This window comes from Anolis carolinensis, chromosome 2, assembly GCF_035594765.1.
Source record: "Anolis carolinensis isolate JA03-04 chromosome 2, rAnoCar3.1.pri, whole genome shotgun sequence".
Classification (NCBI taxonomy): Eukaryota; Metazoa; Chordata; class Lepidosauria; order Squamata; family Dactyloidae; genus Anolis; species Anolis carolinensis.
The window spans coordinates 157,849,977-157,858,273 of NC_085842.1; positions in this window are offsets into that span (position 1 = coordinate 157,849,977).

Consider the following 8,297-nt stretch of genomic DNA (forward strand, 5'->3'; position numbering starts at 1 on the left):
TAAGTCGCAGGAAAAACCAGAGGTTTATTCTGAATGGTTAGAGAGGATGTTAGTAGAGAAAGCATTCTAAAAAACTGACATACTGCAATTGTGAATATAGAGTTTATTTATTATATTTGACAGCTATTCAAGATTCTTGTGCTAGCTCCTGATTGGTCTAGAACAGTGGTTCTCAACCTGTGGGTCTCCAGATGTTTTGGCCTTCAACTCCTAGAAATCCTAACAACTGGTAAACTGAGTGGGATTTCTGGGAGTTGTAGGCCAAAACACCTGCGGGCCCACAGGTTGAGAACCACCGGTCTAGCAAGTGTCCAACTAGGATTCACTCTGTGGTTGTTGTTATATTATTTTGAAGTTATGTCCATTTATTGATCTGCCCCTGAGAGGGGCACGATTGAAAAGGAATGTGGTGTGGCATTAGATAATGGGCATAATATCCTAGCTGTAGTGGATACAATGGTGTTAGTCCAGATAACCAATGGATGCTTTAGGATGATTGCCATCTCAATGGGTATTTCAAGTATTGGTCTGGCTTGAGGAAATATTCACAAAGATAACCCAGATCATATCAGGTGAAACAGAAAAAGGGACCTAGGGGATCTGATGCAAACCCATTGTGTGTTTAGCCTCCCAGTTCATTGTGAAAGGGGTTTGGTAATTTGAGGGATTGTTTCCTGGAGTCCAGGAAGTGTTGTTGTATGTTTTTCGGGCTGTATGACCATGTTCCAGAAGTATTCTCTCCTGACATTTCGCCCACATCTATGGCAGGCATCCTCAGAGTTTGTGAGGATGCCTGACATAGATGTGGGCGAAACATCAGGAGAGAATACTTCTGGAACATAGCCATACAGCCCGGAAAACATACAACCACCATGTGATCCCGGCCATGAAAGCCTTCGACAAGACATAGTCCAGGAAGTGTTGGGCAACATTCCAAGGTAATTCATGAAGGGTTACTACAGGACGAAAGCAACATGGGCTTACTGTATGTCTCAATGGAGCTATCATGAACTCATCACATTGGGATTTTATGGCCCCCTTTCTCTCTTTTGAACTGGGGTTGCTGAGCACCATCGAACAACGCTGGCTTGGCTCTGCCCCAATTCCTCCTGAAGTGGAGGGGAAACATCTCAAGATGCTTCCTCTGCCATGATGAAGAGGAAGGTGTATTTGGGTAGCTCTGACAAAGCTACTTGATTTTTTTACCCTTTCACCCATCTGATGGGAGAAATGGCAATGCAGCAATGTGCGTTGCTGCCTTTCACCCATCTGATGGGGGCAGGGTGCCATTGTGCCTTGTACTGTCCCCACCAAGTGATGGGGGAAGGTGGAAGGGCACACAGGGTCCATAATTTACAATTTGGGTCCAATTTTTCCATGACAGAAGAAACTAAAAGTCCTCTTGCCAATTTTACCTTTAAGCAATCACATCACAATAATTTCCATGTTGTTTAGGAGCAGAGAATGAATTGGGATGCATTCAACTCTCTGTATAGCAGGATGTGTTCCATCTCAGATGTTTGTTATGGTGCATCTAGCTATTGGGAAAGAACTGGACAACTCCTTGCTTACCCCTCTTGCCTCTAGCAATATGGATGCGGCAAAGTTGCAGGAGGGCTGTACTACTTAAGAGGTCAGTTTGAGGAGGTCACACCAGGAGATGTAACGACATCTCCATAGCTATATCTCTTAAGGCAGCACCTTGTTGTGATTCTTTTAAAGGTGAACGCAGAAAAAGATAATGGTGCTCAATGAAGGGAAAAGCAGAAGCAGAGGTAGAAGACCATATTACAGGCAAGGTGACTTAATGATGGGAGCCATGGCTCTCAGTTTACAAGCTACTGATGGTTGGGACTCATGGAAAACTTTATTATGCCACCTTATGCTATTATGTGCCCCTGGTGGCACAGTGTGTTAAAGCGCTGAGCTGCTGAACTTGCGGACCAAAAGGTCCCAGGTTCAAATCCCAGGAGCGGAATGAGTGCCCACTGTTAGCCCCAGCTCCTGCCAACCTAGCAGTTCAAAAACATGCAAATGTGAGTAGATCAATAGATACCGCTTTGTCGGGAAGGTAACGGCGCTCCATGCAGTCATGCTGGCCACATGACCTTGGAGGTGTCTATGGACAATGCTTAGAAATGGAGATGAGTACCAACCCCCAGAGTTGGTTACGACTGGACTTAATGTCAGGGGAAACCTTTACCTTTACCTTTACTTATGTTGGAATAGCTTAATGGCAAATAACAATAACAAATAGGAGAATGCCTAAGACATTTACATGGACCACAAACCCCAAATGTGGTCAGAAGTTGCTCCTGGACATGCTCCCAACGTTCAGGGACTTCCAGCCTCTAATGCAGAGTAAAACCAGTTAACCCAATTTTACTCCATCTTTGCAGAAGATAGTGTTTACAATAGAGTCCATTGTAAACACTGCACAGCAGTTGTGTGTTACTGTTGCCAAATTTTTCAGGACCCCCACATTAAGCTAAGGGGACCCCATTTGGGGTGATCTAGAGTCTCCCGAAGCTCTGGAATAGCCCCACACTTCAGGATTCATATAGACAGCTGGATTGGTTCAGATTTGAACCAGTCGAGCTATCCACATTGTTCAGTGCCACCATCCTGCAAAGCAAAGATAAGAGTGACTGTCCGGTGAAGTCAAACTAGGTTTGGTCCCACTGGACGGACTAATTTCTGCTTCCACCACTGCTGTAGTTTGAGAGTGAAGTGTGTAAACACCTCCACTGAATTGCTGCTTTGAGCTGGGGCTGGTCCGAAGCAGAAATGCTCTGGACCAACTCCAGATCTGGTGCCTGTTGATGAGCCCACAGTTCCAGAAGAAAGGATGAAAAGAACTTGGAAACAGGGAGAAAAGTGAGTTGGTTCCCCAGAAGTGTGTGGTAGTATATGTACATATTCTACAAGATGACTACTTGTTTACTTGTACCTCTCCAACAGTGTGACTAACTGGAAGTATCATTGCTCCCATGCTGTGGAAAATAGCTTTACACAACTTCTGAGGCAAAACATCACAACCCCACATTGTCAAAGAATAACCAAGAGCAGGCGTCTTAGGTATGGATGAGTATGAAGAGGAACTTCAAGCCAAAATGCAATCTTGCATTGTCAAGCACACTTCCCCCCACTCCAAAATTAGCATTCAGGTGTAAAATTATGTTTTAAAGATTTGAATTTTTATGAGATTTCACTGTTGTGTTGTTTCTTGAAATGAATTAATCTAAATAACTTTGACATCAGATTGCTGCTGCCTCTGACCAGTCATGACACATGATTCTTGGGATACAATTGGTTTGGCAAATCTCATTTTGGGGGTGCTTGTTCCAAACAATTTAATTCCAGAGAAATGTAAAGGTGAATGTACTCAAAATAAAGCAGCCAACCTAATACAACCCCATATTGGCTGAAGCTGGTTTATACTGGAGTGCAATAGTTGCTGGAAAATAATGTATAATAGTTCATGGAGCTGAATTGAAACAATCCAATGGTAAAATAATGTTGGAAGCTAGTCTTTTAAGTGCTATATTGAACAGCTGGTGGGTTGGCGAATGCCACCTAATCATCACGAGTGATTCTGAAGTCACTTAGAAAATATTGCTACAGCTTTTGACACAGATCTCATGACAAAGTTATGTAACCACTATAAGAACGTATCTCTCTCATGGCATTGTTTTGTATAAAGAATAAGGACTGAAGCCAAGGCCAAGACCCTGTTGTCTTTCCTTCTCTTTCCTTGCCTTCCCTTCCCTGCCCTTCCCTTCCCTCCACAGTCTTTTGAGGTGCCAAAAACCCAAGACCCTTTCATACTATATGGCCTATAGCACTATGATTCCACTTTAATCTTCATAACATCATCCCACAAAATCCCGGGATTATTAGTGGAGAAAAGGAGTATTAGAATCTTTAACCAGGGAGCCCTTCTGGTGTCTTGTTTCAAAACTACAAATCAAAGGAGTCCATAGAGCACAACCTTGGCAGTTAAAGTGGATCATAGTCCTATAGCTGTGCAGAGTGAAAGGGTCCCTAGATTTAGCCCTTAAATCCTGCTTCAGGCATCTATGAAGTGCAAAAGCAATGTTTTATCAGCTTGCAAATGCAATGTGTTCAAATGAAATAGTACACCCATTCAGCTGCTGGTCACCAAGACCCAGTCTGCACCTGCATGGATATGATTTTAGTTGTTTATTACCGTACACTTAATAACTTGTAGCTGAAAAAATGAAATTGCTCAACTGGAAAATTCTGAGATATTATGAACATTATAATATTATAATATCCTAGTGGATCAAACCGATGGGTTAACCACTCCAACTTTTTCCATTCACGAGGATCAGGTGGAGAAGCCAAAAGAAGAAGGGTGGGAGAAGCTACCAAATCAGAAAAGGAAAAAACAATTAAAAGTATTGTGTGAAAAAAATAAAGCTTAATCACTGTTTCCTTGTGGCTGACACATTTGGGGGCATCCACATTTGAGAGCTGGGAAAGTAAGAAATTCAATACCAATGTGCTGTCGAAGGCTTTCAGGGCCAGAATCACTGGCTTGCCATGAGTTTTCCAAACTGTATGGCCATGTTCCAAAAGCATTATCTCCTGACGTAGAGAAGAAACTATCAGGGCCAGCTAATACCTCTCAACAAAGGATGCCTCCAGGCAGGAAACAGCCAGGCTTTGAAGTTCCAAGGCCATTCAATGATAATCAAGGTGGCCAACTACAACATTCACATTTGCTTCCAACAGAGAAGAGTTCTTTCTCCCACCCTGGACTTTCCACAGATATATAAAGCCCACTTGCCTAGTTTCCAACAGACCTCACAACGTCTGAAGATGCCTGCCATAGATGTGGGTGAAATGTCAGGGAAGAATGCTTCTGTAGCATGGCCATACAGCTCGGAAAACTCATAGCAACCCAATTCAATACCAGCTCACAATTAGTTAGCAGACATTTTTGACCCAGGGAACTATATGGAAAGATGCTACTTTTCTACCACTCTTTCCCACAATAATCAATCAGTAATTTGCTCTGTGATGTTATTTTTGCAATTCAGCTATTGCATGTGTATTTGTGCATACAATTGCAAAGATGGAGGACTCGGACATGAAAGACAAGGAGTTCATAGGAATAGGTTTAAAGCAACTTACCCCTTTATTAGCTACAACTCCCATGAATACTGTTGTTGTGCAGAAGGAATAGTGAAATGGCAAAATCAGGCACAACTTCTTTGATTTGAATATTAAACAAGATCAGCATGGAAGATACATATTATCAGGGGTAATATATGGGCCCATAACCAACTAATTTTTCCCTTTGCAAAAGTGATTATAAAAGTACAATGGCGACTGAAAATCTGAGAATTATGAAAATTCAAAACCAGTATAACTCCCAGCTTGTCATGCAACACCATCTTTTTTGCATCTCAAAAGCTGAAAATTCATGCAGCAAGTTATTTTCTAGCACAACTTTCTCATAGACATTTAGGAGGAAATGTGGGAGATATTTCCTGGTTTAAAACCCAAATACACGCATGCAGAGAAAAAAGATGAGCATGTTGATTTGGGGAAAGATCAACTCCATCAAACATTTATTTCCGACTGAATCCCTAAGTCTGAATTCAACTAAACTTACATGTGAACAGATATAATGGCGAACTGGATTCTAGCATGTTTAGCAGTGTTGCCCCGTGGAGTATGACCTGAGAAACAGCATTTGATGATAAGTATCTTTGCTGTTGAAAAGTACACAATCTTACTCACTGCATTGACTCTCTCTAGTTCCATTGCAGGAGTCAGCACATGTAAAAGACGCTATGAGATAATAGATGAGGCTGTCTATTATGTGAACACTGGCTGGATAGAGGGCTTCTCAAAAAGCCACTATCTGTTCTGGGGAACTCAATATTGTGCAAATATGATGTCCATGTAATTGTGTCTCTTTTACACAGCCAATATTGGTACTCATGCTACTATTGTTTTGGTATGACTAAATTTACATGCTCCACAAGGAAAGAACAGTTTTGAGACAGACTATAGGTAAACGGAACAAAATTTCTTTGCAGAATTACTAGAATTCCTCAAAGAACTATGAGCAGAATGGAAGACACTGCTTACAAGTACCTCTTCAGTGGAAAACATGCAAACATATTATGGTATGGTTGCATAAATGTGCCTGTCTTTTTTTCTATTGTTTACTCTGGGAGGAATGAGATGGCATCCACAATCTGTAGGGATATAAATTAGACAGTGTTACCTTAGCCTTTTTCCCAGTCTCTTTGGTAGGTGGGAACTCCAGGTGTCCCGACTTCTTTGGGTGCCGGAAGGTGCCTGTCTGTCTAAACACCTGGAAGGGTCAAGGGTCGATGGGGCTCTACCCAAGTCCTGCTCAATGGACCTGGGAGTGGCAAATGCAAGCTTTCTGTCGCTTGAACATTGGGGAGGAGTCTGAATGTCAAAGAAGCTGCCTGGGTGACAGCTCAAAGGAACAACTAATGAAATAATGAATCAGCCTGGTCCCATGTATCCCCACTCTCATGCTTTTTCCCCCTCTAAGAGCAACCTGGCACACAGATAAAACTTTTCCTAGTATATTGATAAAGTGATGTGATACTTTCCCCTGCTTATTTTGTTTTGTGTGCCAGGTTGCTGTTTAAAATACAGCAGCACAGTCAGAAAGAGAAAGGGGAATACCTAGCTCGACAGCAGGACATGTGAAAAAGATCTTGGCGTCCTCGTGGACAACAAGTTAAACATGAGCCAACAATGTCATGTGGCAGCTAAAAAAGCCAATGGGATTTTGGCCTGCATAAATAGGAGTATAGTGTGTAGATCAGGCATGGGCACACTTTTTTGCCTTAGGGCCACATTGCGTCCCTGGCTAGGAGGGAGTGAGTCTGTTCACTCTCTGGGTGGGCCTGGGCCTGGGAGGGGAATGGCCCGGGAGAGGGCAGGGCCAGAAGGGGGCCGGGAAAGGTCTCGGTCATTCTCAGGTTGTCCTCACAGCATAAGGAGGGACACACAGCGACTGCCCCAATCCTCCTTCACGATCCTTGGGCTGTCCTCTTGGCATTATGCCAGGAGGAAGGCGAGACCGGCAGCAGCTGAGAGTGTTCCGGAGGGCTGCCAGCCACCACTTGCCTTCCTTGAGCTGCTCTCCAGGTATAGGGATGGGGCCACTTGCACCATCCTTATGCTGGGAAGAGGGTGAGACACATGGTGGCTGAGAGAGCTCCAGATGGTTCTCAGCTGTTGCAGGCCACCATGTCCTTATGCCAAGAGGACAGGGTAAATGAAGAGAGCCTGAGGTAAGTGCCTCGAGGGCTGCATCCGGCTCCCGGGCCTTTGCCCATGTCTTGTCTAGATCCAGGGAAGTCATGCCATCCCTCTATTCTGCCTTGGTCAGATCACACCTGGAATCACACTGTGTCCAATCCTGGGCACCGCAAGTGAAGGGAGATTTTGACAAACTGGAATGTGTGCAGAGGAGGGCAACTAAAATGATCACGGGTCTGGGGAACAAGCCCTATGAGGAGCGGCTTAAATTGCTGGGCATGTTTAGCCTACAGAAGAGAAGGCTGAGAGGAAACATGATGGCCATGTATAAATATGTGAGGGGATGTCATAGGGAGGAGGGAGCAAGCTTGTTTTCTGCTGCCCTGGGGACTAGGACACAGAACAATGGCTTCAAACTACAGGAAAGGAGATTCCACTTGAACATTAGGAAGAACTTTCTCACTGTGAGAACTGTTCAGCAGTGGAACTCCAGAGGCTCCTTCTTTGGAGGCTTTTTGTTGGGTGTCATTCCGGACTCCACAAGTGTCCAGTCCCCAATGAGTAGCTAGACTAGGAAAACAGGATTAGCATGAGGGATTCCTTTCTCTATTCCTATGCATGCCTTCCTAGAAGGGGCTTTCTGTCTTTACTCCTCTCTTCCTGTTTGCTACTATCTCCTCCCCGATTTGATTGATGTAGCAACGTGATTTCTTTGAGGTATGAGATAACCTCCTCCCTATTGGTATTAGGGAGGCACCCTGGCAGCCTTTAAGAAAGATCTGAAAACCTGGCTCTTCCAGTGTGTTTTCAATAAGAATAAATTCCTCAGTACTGATATTACCGGGCCTGATGCATTGTTATTTCTGCCCTTACCTCGTAATCTTTATCCTCGTTTATTCCACCTCGAATTTTCCCCCTTTTACTACAGTACATTTTACCACTTTGTGTGTGTGTGTGTGTGTGTGTGTGTGTGTGTGTGTCAGGAGCAACCGGAGTTACTTCTGGAGTGAGAG